Source organism: Diceros bicornis, chromosome X (genome assembly GCF_020826845.1).
Source record: "Diceros bicornis minor isolate mBicDic1 chromosome X, mDicBic1.mat.cur, whole genome shotgun sequence".
Lineage (NCBI taxonomy): Eukaryota > Metazoa > Chordata > Mammalia > Perissodactyla > Rhinocerotidae > Diceros > Diceros bicornis.
This window is the reverse complement of record NC_080781.1, coordinates 7,116,286-7,130,494: the sequence shown is the minus strand read 5'-3', so window position 1 is coordinate 7,130,494 and position 14,209 is coordinate 7,116,286. Positions and strand designations below refer to the sequence as shown.

Genomic DNA, 14,209 nt, shown 5'->3' with positions numbered 1-14,209 from the left:
GTAAATTTTATGTCATGTATATTTTACCATAATAAAAAAGATCTCAAGGAAAATGAACCTTCAATGCAAACGTATTTCTTCCAAAGACCCTGCTGTTGGCTAAAGACAAACTTAGAAAGATCAAAATGGTTCTAACGGGCCGGCTCCGTGGCTTAGCGGTTAAGTGCGCGCGCGCCGATACTGGCGGCCCGGGTTAGGATCCCGGGTGCGCACCGACGCACCACTTCTCAGGCCATGCTGAGGCCGCGTCCCACACACAGCAACTAGAAGGACGTGCAGCTATAACATACAACTATCTACTGGGGCTTTGGGGGAAAAAAAGAGGAGGAGGATTGGCAATAGATGTTAGCTCAGAGCTGGTCTTCCTCAGCAAAAAGAGGAGGATTAGCATGGATGTTAGCTCAGGGCTGATCTTCCTCACAAAAAAAAAAAAAATGGTTCTAACAGTTAAGATGGGCATCAGCCAATTTATTTTGAAGCTAGCAAGGCAAGAATAAATATCTGCTTTCTTTTCATAGGCCAGATTCAAACCCTTAACTGTGAAATAAAAAGTGTACTCAGTTGTCTCCAAATTCACAGGTGATATTTTGAGATAGTTCCTGGAGGAGCAAAGACATACTCTAGAAACAAACGCAGAATCTTGGTAGTTTCTGGAATATCTGATTCTTAGTCAAACCTAGAAATTCTTAGGCCAGCTTCTGTCCTTAGAAAATTTAGCTAACCGGGAGCAGAATGACACATTTTGGTTAACTAAATTCGTATTAGTCTTTGGGAAATGGAATGGATGTTCTTGCTAAATCAAGGTTAATCACAAAAGTCATTCAAAAAAAAATGAACACATTATGCTGTTGTATGATGTTCAGGACCGTACTTGTGGTTGTCAGCAAAAACTCTAGAAGCCCAAGAAAAAGAGCGGGTATTTCCATCTAATTAATCTAGGCTGAATCACTTGTCCCCACCTAAGAAGAAAGCTGCCAAATCAGACAAAAAAGAAATGTAAGCATAATTCTCAGCGGAAGCCGCTCAAGAATAAGACGGTATTAACGCATTTTCTCTCAAAGTCTCCAGATGGCAGGGCAAGATGAAATTCTCACGTCCTATAAGATTGTAGGTCTCCCTAAAAATACAAGAGGTTATCAAATGACTTCGGAAAGCTTTCAGGCATCTTAGGTTTCCGAAAGGCATCTTTCTGACCTTTGGGCACCTCCTGTTGACTGCAAAGTGAGTGCCTCTGGGCAGGACTGCACTGCCATCCACCTCCCCAGTGAACTTACCCAGTCCCCGGATCTACCTGAATCCCAAATGCACATGTCAGGTCCTCGCCCCGCCCAGGTCCACACTCATCCTGGACCCGCCCGCGTGACATGTCCACTTGGAGGTCCAACTGGCATCTCAAACACGGCACGTCCACAATGGAACCCTTCACCCACCCACCCCGTCCCGTCCCGTCCCTCCTCCAGCCTGTCGTCTGAGTGGTCATGAGGTCGACCCTCGCTCCTCCAGCCAAGCACGTCTGCACGTTTACTGGCGCTCTCCACTGAAGAGTGTCCTCCACTAGTGTCCACGCTAGTGGAAAGTGAGACTGCCTCCTGCCTGGGACCCACCTGGAGCCACTACAGTCCCTCCCTCACCCTGCAGCCAGCCATCCGTTAGTACGGTGGGAAGTCACAGGAGGGTTTCAAGTCCAAACTCACCACCATTACTATTGTGTCCTGTGAGGAACTGCATGGTGTTCCCCGCACACACCTCGGATCTCATCTCCCTGTCGGTCGCTTGCTCCCATCATGCTGGCCTGGCCTCCTCTTCGTCCCTCAAGCTCCTGCTGCCTGTCCCTCGCATGTGCTGCTCCTTTCACCTGGAACTCTGTTCTCCCAACTCTTCCCAGCTGTGTCCTTCAGACTTCAACTCATCTCTCTCCTCTTTGGAGAGGCCTCTTACCTCTAACATGGAACCCCTTCTACCCCAAGCCACTCTGTTATGTCGCCCTGCTCGTCTCATTAACAGTATGCATTACTACCACTACCATCAAAGTCTCTTGTTTATTTGTTTCTCTCTTTGCTACTGGTCTCCCAAATACCATCAAGCTGGGGTAGGGACCTCCGCCTTCACGACACTGAGCTCAGAGGGTGTCTAGCTCACCCTCTGTATCCACAAAGCACGGCTTCATGCTTGACACAAGAAAGAAACTTAATAAATAGCTTAGGACATATGAGTGAACGGACAAGTATATGAACTTAAAAAAAAAATCAGACTACAATAAGATGTACCCAACACCAAAACTCCACTGAATATTTTCCTTCTGATGACTCATGTGCCATTTTCAGGTCTTATAATAAGCGTTAATGACACCCATAAAGTGGGTGTAGAGGAGAAGCTGTGTGGTATCACATCCCTCTAAATTTAAACAGTTATGAGCAGATGGCAGTGCATCCCCACGTCGCCTACGTGCAAGAGTTTAATATCGGCATCCTATAAAACTTACAACCGAGTTAGTCCAACACATACATAATTACCAGATTTCACTCATTACTGCAAGGTCTAAGCGTTAAAAGATGAATGGCAACCAGCTCTCGTAAAGGATTCTGCCCCTCTCAGCGGCTGCCCTGACTGAGCCTGCCCATGCCGGCCAGGCACTGACTTACATGTGCACACACAGGGAAGGCAGCACCAGGAAGCCCAGGTGTAAGTGACATGAGCTTCTCTTGCTTTTCACTTCCTCCAGGGAAGAAACTTATGGACTGACCCAAGGCACCAGTATGTCTGCTCCTAGCTGGGAGTCAGCACTCAGAACCTCCTGCCCTTCTTCCCCTACCTCGGATACGCTGTCCCCAAAGCTGGTCCAGGTTTCCTCCAGCCCTTCCTCGCTATTGTAACTGATATTGTACCAACTTTTTCAGGTATCACGCAAACTGATGAAGTATGAGCGCGCACAGAGCCGGTTACTGGTTTTTTACGGAAATGAAGTTGAATGCTTTATAGACAGGACAAGTCTGAATTATTTTAATAAATGCCGTGGGATTAGGTGTGCGCAAGATGACCAAGAAAACTGGGGGGAAAGGCAGAAATCTAGAGAGATGCAGAAATGAGACTTCTGTGTGGGTTTCCTTAAGTTTTCACAAGAGAGAACTAGAAACTGGAAACCAGGCCAGATACACTACGGGTGTGGATGGTGCTGGAACCACTGGGGGAAGTTCCTGGCTGGGAACCTCCTCTGAGCAAAGGCACAGGCCCGCCCTCCAAGTACTGGCAGTGACTGTGTATTCAGACACTTCAGGGTAAAATAAACAAAAAAAAAAGACCTGTATGTGTCTTTTTTTTTTTTTTTTATAATTCCCAGCTTTTTCAATTAACTGCATTTTTAAATTAAAAGGCGGTGGAAGCCCCCACACACACCTAAAATCTACCATTGCTCAGGCCAGATTTTAGGTGTGTGGGGGCTTCCACTGCGTTTCATACAAAACTGCCTACGTCATCTCCGTGTGATAAATATCCATTTATAATGTGCATAAACCAAGAAGTCATGCGTGCTTATGCCACCAAGTTCTGAAAACTTAACAGTGATTACTCCCAATTTTTAGAGTCCTGAGAAGGCCCAAGGTGAAATGGCCATAACTTTATAATATGAAATTAATGCAGTAAAATCATTACGATATTCCAGACAGCCCCCAGGACTCTGAAGCCCTTTTATAAAATACGACTGTCTAAATGCCGAATATATAACATAGATAAATTACGAGTATTTTCACTACAATTTAGCTTAATATTAGAAAAGGGTATACAGTAGAATTTGAAATAAGTAAATTCAAATTCAAACAAGTAAACTCTCCACTTTGTTGCATATATTAATTAGCTTAGAAAAAGTCATTTATGAAAGTTTTTTTTCCTAAATGCAGTCATCTGTGAATTGAGATAAATACCTATGAAATATGATAAATTTTAAAAAGAATACATAATGCTGATTCTTTGGTTCCAGTCCGTCACCCTCTCCCCACCTCTACCTCCAAGGACCAGCTTAAACTCACCTCTTCCAGGAGATCATTAAGTCAAAGCCTTCTCGACCCCAAGAGGAATGGTTTGCTCGACTCTTGGGCTCCCAGAGTATCCAGGATATATTGCCATGAAAGAACCTACATGAACATGCTCTGATGGTTTCTTTACATTTCTGATGCCCCCTCCAAATGCAAGATCTCAGATCCTTTTTCCAATGGTTCCCAACTGGAGATGATGTTGCCCTACTCCCCCACCTCCCACTCTGGGAACACCTGGCACTATCTGGGGACATTTTTGGTTGTCGTAACTCTTGGGGGGGAGAATACTGACATGAGTGGGCGGAGATCAGGGATGCTGCTCGACATCCCACAATGCAGAGGACGGCCTCCACCAAGAATTATCCAGCCCCTGATGTCAAGTGCCAAGAATCACAAACCCATTCTATCCCCTTATTCACCTGTTCTGCCTGCAGCCAGTTCTCACATTCTATACAAGTGTAACCTTTTTCTTCTTCTTGCTCCTAAGACACCTTCATTCTACCAGCAGGAACCCAATCTTGCTTATATTTTTCCAGAATTCCAAGACTCTTCATATTGTTGTGGGCATCATTGTAGGGAGTCTGACCTCACAGGCTGGTGATCCAAACAGCTTTAACATTTCTCTCTTCTAAAAGTACTGTCCTAAAAAAATAACTCTTCTGTGCCCTGACTCCTCTGGTCTCCACAGATCAATTCCCAGTGGGAAACAAATATATTGTCCCAAAACTCAATAGACTAAAACACTGTAGATATGCCACTCAGTTTTATTAATTACAGGTCAGATAATACCACTATAAGCACAGCATAATTTCTACAAAAATATTTATATTTAGAGTATCTTCTCCATTAAGATGGAAAAAAACAAAAGACAAAACCCAAGGATGGTCTGAGTCTTATAAATCTCAATGAACCTGACCTTCTACTCTACCTCGAGGACACTTTGCATGTGGGCCTGCACTGTTCTGTTCCCAGAGAACCCAAATCCATGCCCACGATCAGAGAGGGTTTGTGGAGGGATGGGGAGGAGGCGAGAAAAACAAGACCAAAATGATATGATACACACGAACGGGCTTGAGACTTACATGGATTTACATCTATTTAAAACGCAGTAGACCCATCATCATCAACACTATCTCATCATAATGCCTGCCATGAAAAGCAGTTACCTACCAGTCACCAAAAAACTAGCCAATACAGCCAAAAACTGATCGGTCAAATTAAAAATACGGTGTCTTGTAGCCGTTCATCCTATCTTCCCCATCACACCACTCCTAGTGGATTTTAATGGCTCAATTAGTCAAAATGGTGTCATATGGATGAAGTCCACATTTAAGCACCTGTCATAAATGGTTCTGCTCCCATGTGCACATCGAGGTATAAGAGTTCGCCATAAATGTAAGGAAGTAATTCATCACACACTGCAACCTCAAGGGCTGGGTATTTCTGCATTTCTCTCTCCCTAATTTCTACGGGGCATAAACCTCCATTTAACGCTACGACTCACACTGAATGGAAATTCGCCGTGGCAGGTCAGGAGGAGCATTCAGAACCGATATACTAGGTAAAAATAATTATAATGATTTACAAAGCTCCCTGGAAAGCAAAATACTATGAAAGCCTCAGTAATAATAAAAGTGTTCCATTTGCATAAATTTTAACAGCACTGCCCCTGTAAGAAAACACAGTCCAAATTTTCCTTACTGGGTCAGAACATGTTATTAAAACAAAATCATGGCCTTCTTATTAATCAGCTCAATTCTCCTCTAAATCACTATTCACCCCATTCAACCTGCACGATCATAAACTTCTCAATAGTTTAAACAAGATCACACTCAGGGAAGAGCATTGTGTTTCCTAATTTCTACACAAACTCCAGGAAGAATCAATTCTCATCGGCAAAGGTACACTAAAAAGTCTTTTATTCCCCAACCAAGTACTTACCCCAACCAAGGGGAAGTGGTGTTTTACATATTTCTCGAAAACACACAAGAATTTAAGTGAACTTCAGTTTTCTAATTACATGGTTCAAAATCAGAAACAAATCATTCAAATACACTGTAATAACATTTAAAAATATTCACTCAATACTTCAACACTTTTACTGTATTCGTTTGGAGGAGGCATGTATGATTGTTAGTATCTGCTCTTTGGCAATCATAGAGAGCAACATAAATGCAGATTCCTGTGCTCTCACAGGGCACCACAGCACCCAACATATCCTACACAGCACACATTTTTACCCAATAGAATGTAAGATTTCTCCCTGGTCTGTTCACTGCCATCTTCCCGCATCTAGAAGAGTGCCTGACACACACAGTAGGTGCTCAATAAATATTTGTTGGTCAGCTAGATGTGTTACACTGAGAGACAAAGTGAATGCAAATGGCTGGAGAACAGAAATGTTCCTCAAGAGCTTAATGTGTGCAAATATTATGCAACGTGCCATGTGGTGGGGAAGGATCAGGGAGACAGAAGATGAAGGCCTTTCCTGTACAAGAAGCTAGCGGTACACACAACATGTATGCAAGTGAAGAGATAACTCCCAACACCGCATTAGACTGTCTCTGACCCAGGATAGAAAAGGCCACACAAACTCTTGCCTTCATCTTCATTACTCCTGCAATCCTTGTAACACAGAGTAGATCATATTCCCGTTTTGTGCACAAAGAAAGAGGTCTTGGGCCACCTGGCTAAAACTCAGAGGAAGTGGTGGGCAAGAGACAGCAAGTTTTTGGAAGCTGAAGAAAACACTTGGATTTTATGTGGATACATGGCCACACCCCTCCCAAAAGGGTAAGTTTTCCATATGACCCAGTTCTGGCCAAGGGCTATGAGCAGAAGTCAAATATGTAACTTCATGACTGTGCCCTCAAAGGCAAATGCAGTCTCCCTCCCCACTCCTTCTCAGGGACCGGCAGGTGGACATGAAGACAAGAGCTGGAGCAGCCATCCCAGACACAAGGCAGGATGGAATGCTGGGCCCCCCATTGTGATGCAGCGATTTAGGGAACAAGAGGTCCCTCATCCCACCACCAAAGCTACACGAAGTTACACCCTAGGGCCGGCCCCGTGGCTTAGCGGTTAAGTGCGTGCGCTCCGCTGCTGGCGGCCCGGGTTCGGATCCCGGGCGAGCACCGATGCACTGCTTCTCCGGCCATGCTGAGGCCGCGTCCCACATACAGCAACTATAAGGATGTGCAACTATGACATACAACTATCTACTGGGGCTTTGGGGGGGAAAAAAAAAGGAGGAGGATTGGCAATAGATGTTAGCTCAGAGCCAGTCTTCCTCAGCAAAAAGAGGAGGATTAGCATGGATGTTAGCTCAGGGCTGATCTTCCTCACATACATACATACATAAATAGATAAATAGATAAATAAATAAATAAAACTGTTTAAAAAAAATAAAAATAAAAAAAAGTAGTTACACTCTAGGCCACCACCTAACTGTTGAATCATTCACCTCTTGACTGCTAACCTATCTTCAGGGAAGGTTAAAAACTGCTAACTAACCTCACATAACAGAGAGACTCATCAATGGAGAAAAGGGAGTGAAGAATTAAAACTATACCTACTAATGATTTCCTGATCAGAAACCCAAGTCATCACAGAGTGTTTGTACTCCAGCAATATCAGTGCCTCGATAAATAACACCTGCTGCTCCATTTTGTAAATTTATTTTTCTGGAGTTGCCTTGGTACGTCTTCGGGTGCATCAAGAGTTAGTAAGGTAAGGTTGCCACGCTTGAACGTGACTCAACACTGAGCCCGACATCATCAGGGGGACTCAGGTGAGTGTACGGAACACTGCGACAAGGGCGAGAGGGAGAGCAGGGTCCTGGGTTCGGATTGAGGCTTTACCCCTAACTGACAGCCTGGAACTACCAGCACTGTTTCCTTCCTTTGCTACGTGAGAACTCTGATCGAGATCTGCGCCATCCAATGGAAAGAGAAGGTGAGCTTATATATAATTTTAAAATTTAAAAATGTAAAGAGAGGGGCTGGCCCGGTGGCGCAAGCGGTTAAGTGCACGCGCTCTGCTGCGGCAGCCCGGGGTTCGCTGGTTCGGAGCCCGGGCGCGCACTGACGCACTGCTTGTCAAGCCATGCTGTGGCGGCGTCCCATATAAAGTAGAGGAAGATGGGCACGGATGTTAGCCCAGGGCCAGTCTTCCTCAGCAAAAAAAACAGGAGGACTGGCAGATGTTAGCACAGGGCTGATCTCTTCACAAAAAAAAAAAAAAAAAAAAAAAAAAGTAAAGAGAGACTGGTGAAGTTAATTTTCATAATATATTTAAATTTAACCCAATATATCCAAAATAGTATCACTTCAACATGTACTCTATATAAAAAATTACTCAGATCTCCTACATTCTTTTTTCCAACTAAATCTCCAAATCTTCAAAGGTCTATGTATTTTCTACTTAGGGTACATCTCAATTAGGAAACCACCTTTTTACTGGAAATATCGGACTGCTATTATAGTTCAGAAAATGTACAGCTGAGGGGGCTGGCCTGGTGGCCTAGTGGTTTAAGTTCGTGCACTCTGCTTCGGCAGCCCAGGGTTTGCAGGTTCAGATCCTGGGCGTGGACCTACGCACTGCTGATCAAGCCATGCTGCGGCGGCGGCGTCCCATATATAAAGTAGAGGAAGACTGGCACAGACGTTAGCTCAGGGCCAATCTTCCGCACCAAAAAAAAAAAAAAGAAAGAAAGAAAGAAAAGAAAAGAAAATGTACGGTTGAAAACAGAGATTAACATATTCACGTGGTCAGTTCCCCATATACTTAAAAGTTTCCCAATAACCGAATCAAGTATTGATGTTTAAATTTAAATCAATTAAAAGGAAATAAAATTTTAAAATCTGTTCCTCAGTGACAGTAGCCACGTTTTGGGTGCTCAACAGCTCCAGTGGGTAGTGGCCACCTGACTGGACAGCGCAGGTCAGCGTGGCCACTCAGAAGCCTGCAGCCGCTAAACTCCTTTGATTGTAGTCTGCAGGATGGAGGGATATGGGGACTTTCTATGCCACATAATTCCTCTTTAACTGGTACACAGGCAAATTTTTAAATTACATGTTCACAACATTTTTTTTCTCAACCAAATCCAAATAGATTAATAACCAAAAACTGTCCAAGTTTAAAACTATCCCTTCCTAAAAACAGTGTAACCAACTGCTTGAAAATTATTTTTCACATTATGAATTAATTTTCATAATTTTAGATAGAGATTGGAGCTTGGGGTCTCAGATTAGAAAGTCCAATGTGCTGAGTGCAAATTGAGACGTGCTGTAAGTTTGAACTACACTGAATTTCACAGACAGTACAGAAAAAGAACATAAAATATATCATGGATAATTTTTCTATACAGATCCCTTTGGAATGATACTATTTTGGACATATAGAGCTAAATAGAACATATTATTGCATCATTATATGCTAAAATATGTACTGCAATATTAACCTCATATATATTAAGATATATATTGCAATACTAATTTTACCGGTTTCTTTTTACTGTGGCTACCAGAAAACCATAAATTACATTTGTGGCTCACATTCTATTTCCATCAGACAGCGCACGTCTAGACGGCTTCCACGGTACCTGCAGGCTCTGAATTTCGTTGACTGCAGTCAGCAACACGAAGGCAGAGAGTTTTTTTAGGCTACATGATTGCTCTTTGAATTATGCCCACTGCACGTTTTCAATTATATGCCCATAAAATCTTTTTTATTCCTTGCCCCATTCAAAACAGATTAATAATCACCAATTGTTCTAGTTGAAGACCAGCTTTCTCTAGGAAAAAAGGAATTTTCTGTTTGAAGTTTTTTGTTTTTCTGTGTGAGGAAGATTAGCCCTGAGTTAACATCTGATGCCAACCCTCCTCTTTTTGCTGAGGAAGATCGGCCCTGGGGCTAACATCCGTGCCCATCTTCCTCTACTTTATATGGGACGCTGCCACAGCATGGCCCGACAAGTGGTGCGTCGGTGCACGCCCGGGATCTGAACCTGCGAACCCCGGGCCGCTGAAGCAGAGCGCGTGCACTTAACCGCTGTGCCACCGGGCCGGCCCCCATTTGAAGTTATTTTTAATACAGTGAATTATCAGAAGTTCTGTTGGACACCTGAGCAAGGCTGGGGCGAAAGCCAGTGGGTCTCAGAATGCCAAGGTCATCAGCTGGTCACTCATGCGGTGAGCAAATAGCCCACTGCTCACCTTTGCCTGCTGTATACATTTTGATGTCAGAGCTACCTGGCCTAGCAGGCAGCATAGTGGGCTCTGAACTCACAGGCCTCCCTGCAGAGCACCTGGGTAAGGACCCAACCTGGCTGAGGGTGCCTCGTCTATAAAATGGGGGTGACATCACAATACCTGTGCCACCCTTCCTAGCGGGTTGCTGCAGGAGCACAAAGGTGATGATGAGCCCCGAGCAATCGTCAGCAGTACAGCTCAAACCCCAGCGTGCCACTAATTAAGACTGGATGACCCTGAACAAAAATCTCAGCCAGGATTCCTCGAAGTTACTCTTGCTATTATTGTTATATTAAATGTCCTTTTATATATGACACCCTGCCCCTTAAATCTTCAGCTGTCACTTCGAGATTTAATTAAGGCCCGCTCATTACAAGCACAGGAGAATCAACACCCACAGATGCTCGAGCATTTAGTACCAGGGTAACTGCACATGTCTCATCAATGACGACGAATGGAACACTGTTTTAGCAAGAGGAATATTATTGCCACTTAAAGTTATATTTTGAGCTAATTAAAAAGCACCCATAAGATGGGTGGGCATTAAGGAGAAGTAATTCATTTTGCAAGACGTAAACTATGCAATATTACAAGAGTGCTTGTTACTTATATTATTACTTTGGTGGAAAGAACATGGATTCTGCTCGTTCCTGGTTGACACTGGCACTGTGCGTGTGCACCCACACGCCCTGTGAAACTGAGTTCTAATTGAGCCACAATTCGGAAGGGAACTGGGCAGAGAGAGCAGGTGCCCCTCCATTCCCAGTTTCCGTGCGTACTGTACATTGCAGAACAAAGAAAACTGCTCCATGGGAGTAAAACACTGGGAGGAAATGGAATCTTCAAGTCCTGAGAAGATGCCTGGTCTTAGAGAAATATGGCCATTTCTCCATGGATTATCTCATCTGCTGAAATTTGGCAAGAAATGATTTATTCAAGTCCTGGCTAGACTTTTACCTACTCAATACACTTTTGAACAAAAATATACAAACACCATTAAAAAGCTACATCTGTTAACGTTGTAAAAAGACAGATACTGCATCTCAAAATTATCATAGCGTTTGTTTTTGGCAATCTATCGATAATTTCTGAAGTACCTTTTTCCTCCTCTTTCATTGGTTTCATTTCACAGCTTGGAAAGCTTTCTTTAGAGAATAAAAAAGTAGGAATTACACCTAAACACTATAAAAGGAGGACTCAGAGCAATACAGAAAAAAAAATTCTCTCCTTTTCCTGAGTGTATTATAAAACAGCTCAATACTTCAAAGACAGCACAGAACTTGTCACATACTAGATACTCAATTAACTAATTTGCATAATGAAACATATGCCACAAATACACACCCTTTCACACATATACACACATCCTTGGGAAACACTGAACTTTGGCTAATGACAAGTAGAAACAAAGTGGCAAGCTTGCCAATTTATAATTATATTTAAAAAAATCTTTTATTGGCTAACATAAGAATCTGTGCTTTTCCTACAGCTGTCATTCTATAAAAATACTGTCTTTTGATAAGCGTACTAGGAATATGAGATGAGCCGAATCCACATATCCATGTGACATTCGAACACATCAACTCTCATTTATAACTGTTCCTAACTCTAACATGAACAGACCCCTACAAGGAAAGAGACAGAAAAGTTAACAAGAAGTGCATGTGTAAGTATAATCTTAGTAAATTAATTTGCTAACTCGCCTTCTTGCATTCTGGACTTATCTCTCATTTAATATGCAGCCCTCAAATGTACACTCACAGTTTGGCTAAAGTCAGGAGACTAAGGTCCAAGCAAACATCAGCAATAGCCCATTTAGCTGAAAATCTGACATGGCAATTCTTAAAGCAATCGGCATTCAAGTGAAACCCAGCAAGTGTAATGCTCAAAAAAGAACCTGAGATACGCCTTTTAAAGCAGCATATGTCCAACTCACAGAAAAAGAAATACAAATGGCTGACAAACATGATAGAATATTCCACCTCATTAGTAATCAAAGAAATGTAAAAAAAAAAAAAAAAAAAAGACGCCATGCATCCCCACCTCGGCTGACCAGGATCATGTGAACTACACCCCACCCCTGCATTACTATATAATTGGCACAACCTTTCAGGAAAGCAATTTGGTAATCGGTCTCAAGAGCCCTACAGTTCTATTTCCAGCAATCTATCCTAAAGCAAAAATTGGAAGCAATCTCAATCTCCAACAACACGTGTTAAATAAATTGCAGTACATGCACTTGACGAGATAGATGCATAAAAATATTTTCAATAAACGTTGGGAGATGATCAAATGCTTACTCTGTAAGGTTAAGTGGAAGATCTGTACTACACAGCTGAATATGCAGTATGTTACACACACACACATAAACATTTGGAAGAAACTACACCAAAGCACTGATGGGGAACATCTATGGGTGGGCTTAGAGGTGTTTGTTTTCATGTTTGATTTTATTTTTTTGCTTACAGCATATCATTTTTAAAATCAGAAAAGAGTTATGAAAACCCTGGCAAGCAAAGAATAATGACTAATACTTCATCTGGTGAGTATAATGATAATAATAAGATAGTTATTTACCTATTTATTCCTTTGCTAAGAACATCAATGGCGGCTTTCCTGGTACAGTGCGACGTGGTGGGGAAATTCTTTTCTCCTCTAGGTGTACACTCATCAACCTCCTCTGAGTCACCTTTTTGAAGTTTTATGATGCTAAAGTCTATAAACACAACATTAAATATTTATGGTTGATATTTGCTGCTTCTAAAAATACGTAGAGGAGAAGATCTCTTAACAAGGCCTCTGCTTGACCTTCTCGCTGCATTAACCAAGACTGTCTATGCTGCAGACGGGCTGACAGCTGCCCACAGGCCTCGGAGCTCATTGGCTGGGCCTCCTCCCCTTCCAGGGGGCCGAGGCCTTTCCGCCTGAGCCAGTTCCCTGTGTACCTTCACAAAAACCCAAAGTGTCGACTGGTCCCAAACCTGCTTATGCCAATTGGACTTGTTATTGCATTTATGAAAAGTAATAAGTATTATATAAACTGATGAACTAGGAGTACAATTTTTTTTCTACCAAAACTACTTCGGATGCTTTGTTATATAGACTTACTCAAGACAGATAGCCAAACAAAAATGAATCGTCAAAATGGTAGTAGGGTGGACGATGGTCAAGAGTGCTAGGAAAGGTCATAAATCTGTAGACGGATTCTGCGCTGAAATGGTTTCACTAATCTCTTTAAATTCCCACTCTACTTTAAAGAAACCAACTCTGGAAATTGTAGCGGGTGCATCATGGGTACGGTTTATGAGGAAAGTTGATCCTAAACTAGAATTTTCAGATCCACACTGCAAGAAAAAGCTCTAGTCTCTTCTATCAAGAGATTGGTGGGCCGGCCCCGTGGCTTAGCGGCTAAGTGCGTGCACTCCGCGCTGCTGGTGGCCCGGGTTCGGATCCCGGGCGCGCACCGACGCACTGCTTGTCCGGCCATGCTGAGGCCGCATCCCACATACAGCAACTAGAAGAATGTGCAGCTATGACATACAACTATCTACTGGGGCTTTGGGGGAAAAATATATACAAAATTAAAAAAAAAAAAGAGATTGGTGAATAAATCTGCACTGATACACTTTAATTTAAAACAAAAACACTCTCCAGGAGGTGAAGCTGAACATGCTTCCTCTTCCCCTGAGGATGGGCTTTGAAAGAATAGCATATTTGGAAAGGGAAAACCAGTAACTCGATAGTGGAGAAACCCGGACACACAACCTTAAGCAAGTGATCAGGTTTAACTCATCGGGTTTAAGTCACGTTGACAGCACACACCCTTGATGTGATGTGATCAGGACACTTGACCTCTGTGGTCTTCGTCCCTGAAACTCATAACCCCAGTCTAATCATGTGAGAAACATCAGCCAAACCCAAAGTGAAGGA

General features: G+C 42.9%; 1 protein-coding gene across 8 annotated transcripts in view; it reads right to left on the bottom strand.

The window, feature by feature from the left end:
• The window catches only part of TBL1X (transducin beta like 1 X-linked), a 223,168-nt gene that overhangs the window by 84,584 nt on the left and 124,375 nt on the right, over positions 1-14,209 (bottom strand). The window contains exon 3 of one of the 8 annotated variants that reach the window (XM_058535403.1): positions 12,857-12,995. The exons of the other annotated variants lie outside the window; for them this stretch is intronic. The gene's annotated coding sequence lies outside the window, so the exon portion shown is untranslated. The remainder of the gene's footprint in view (positions 1-12,856; positions 12,996-14,209) is intronic. 8 annotated transcript variants of the gene reach the window in all.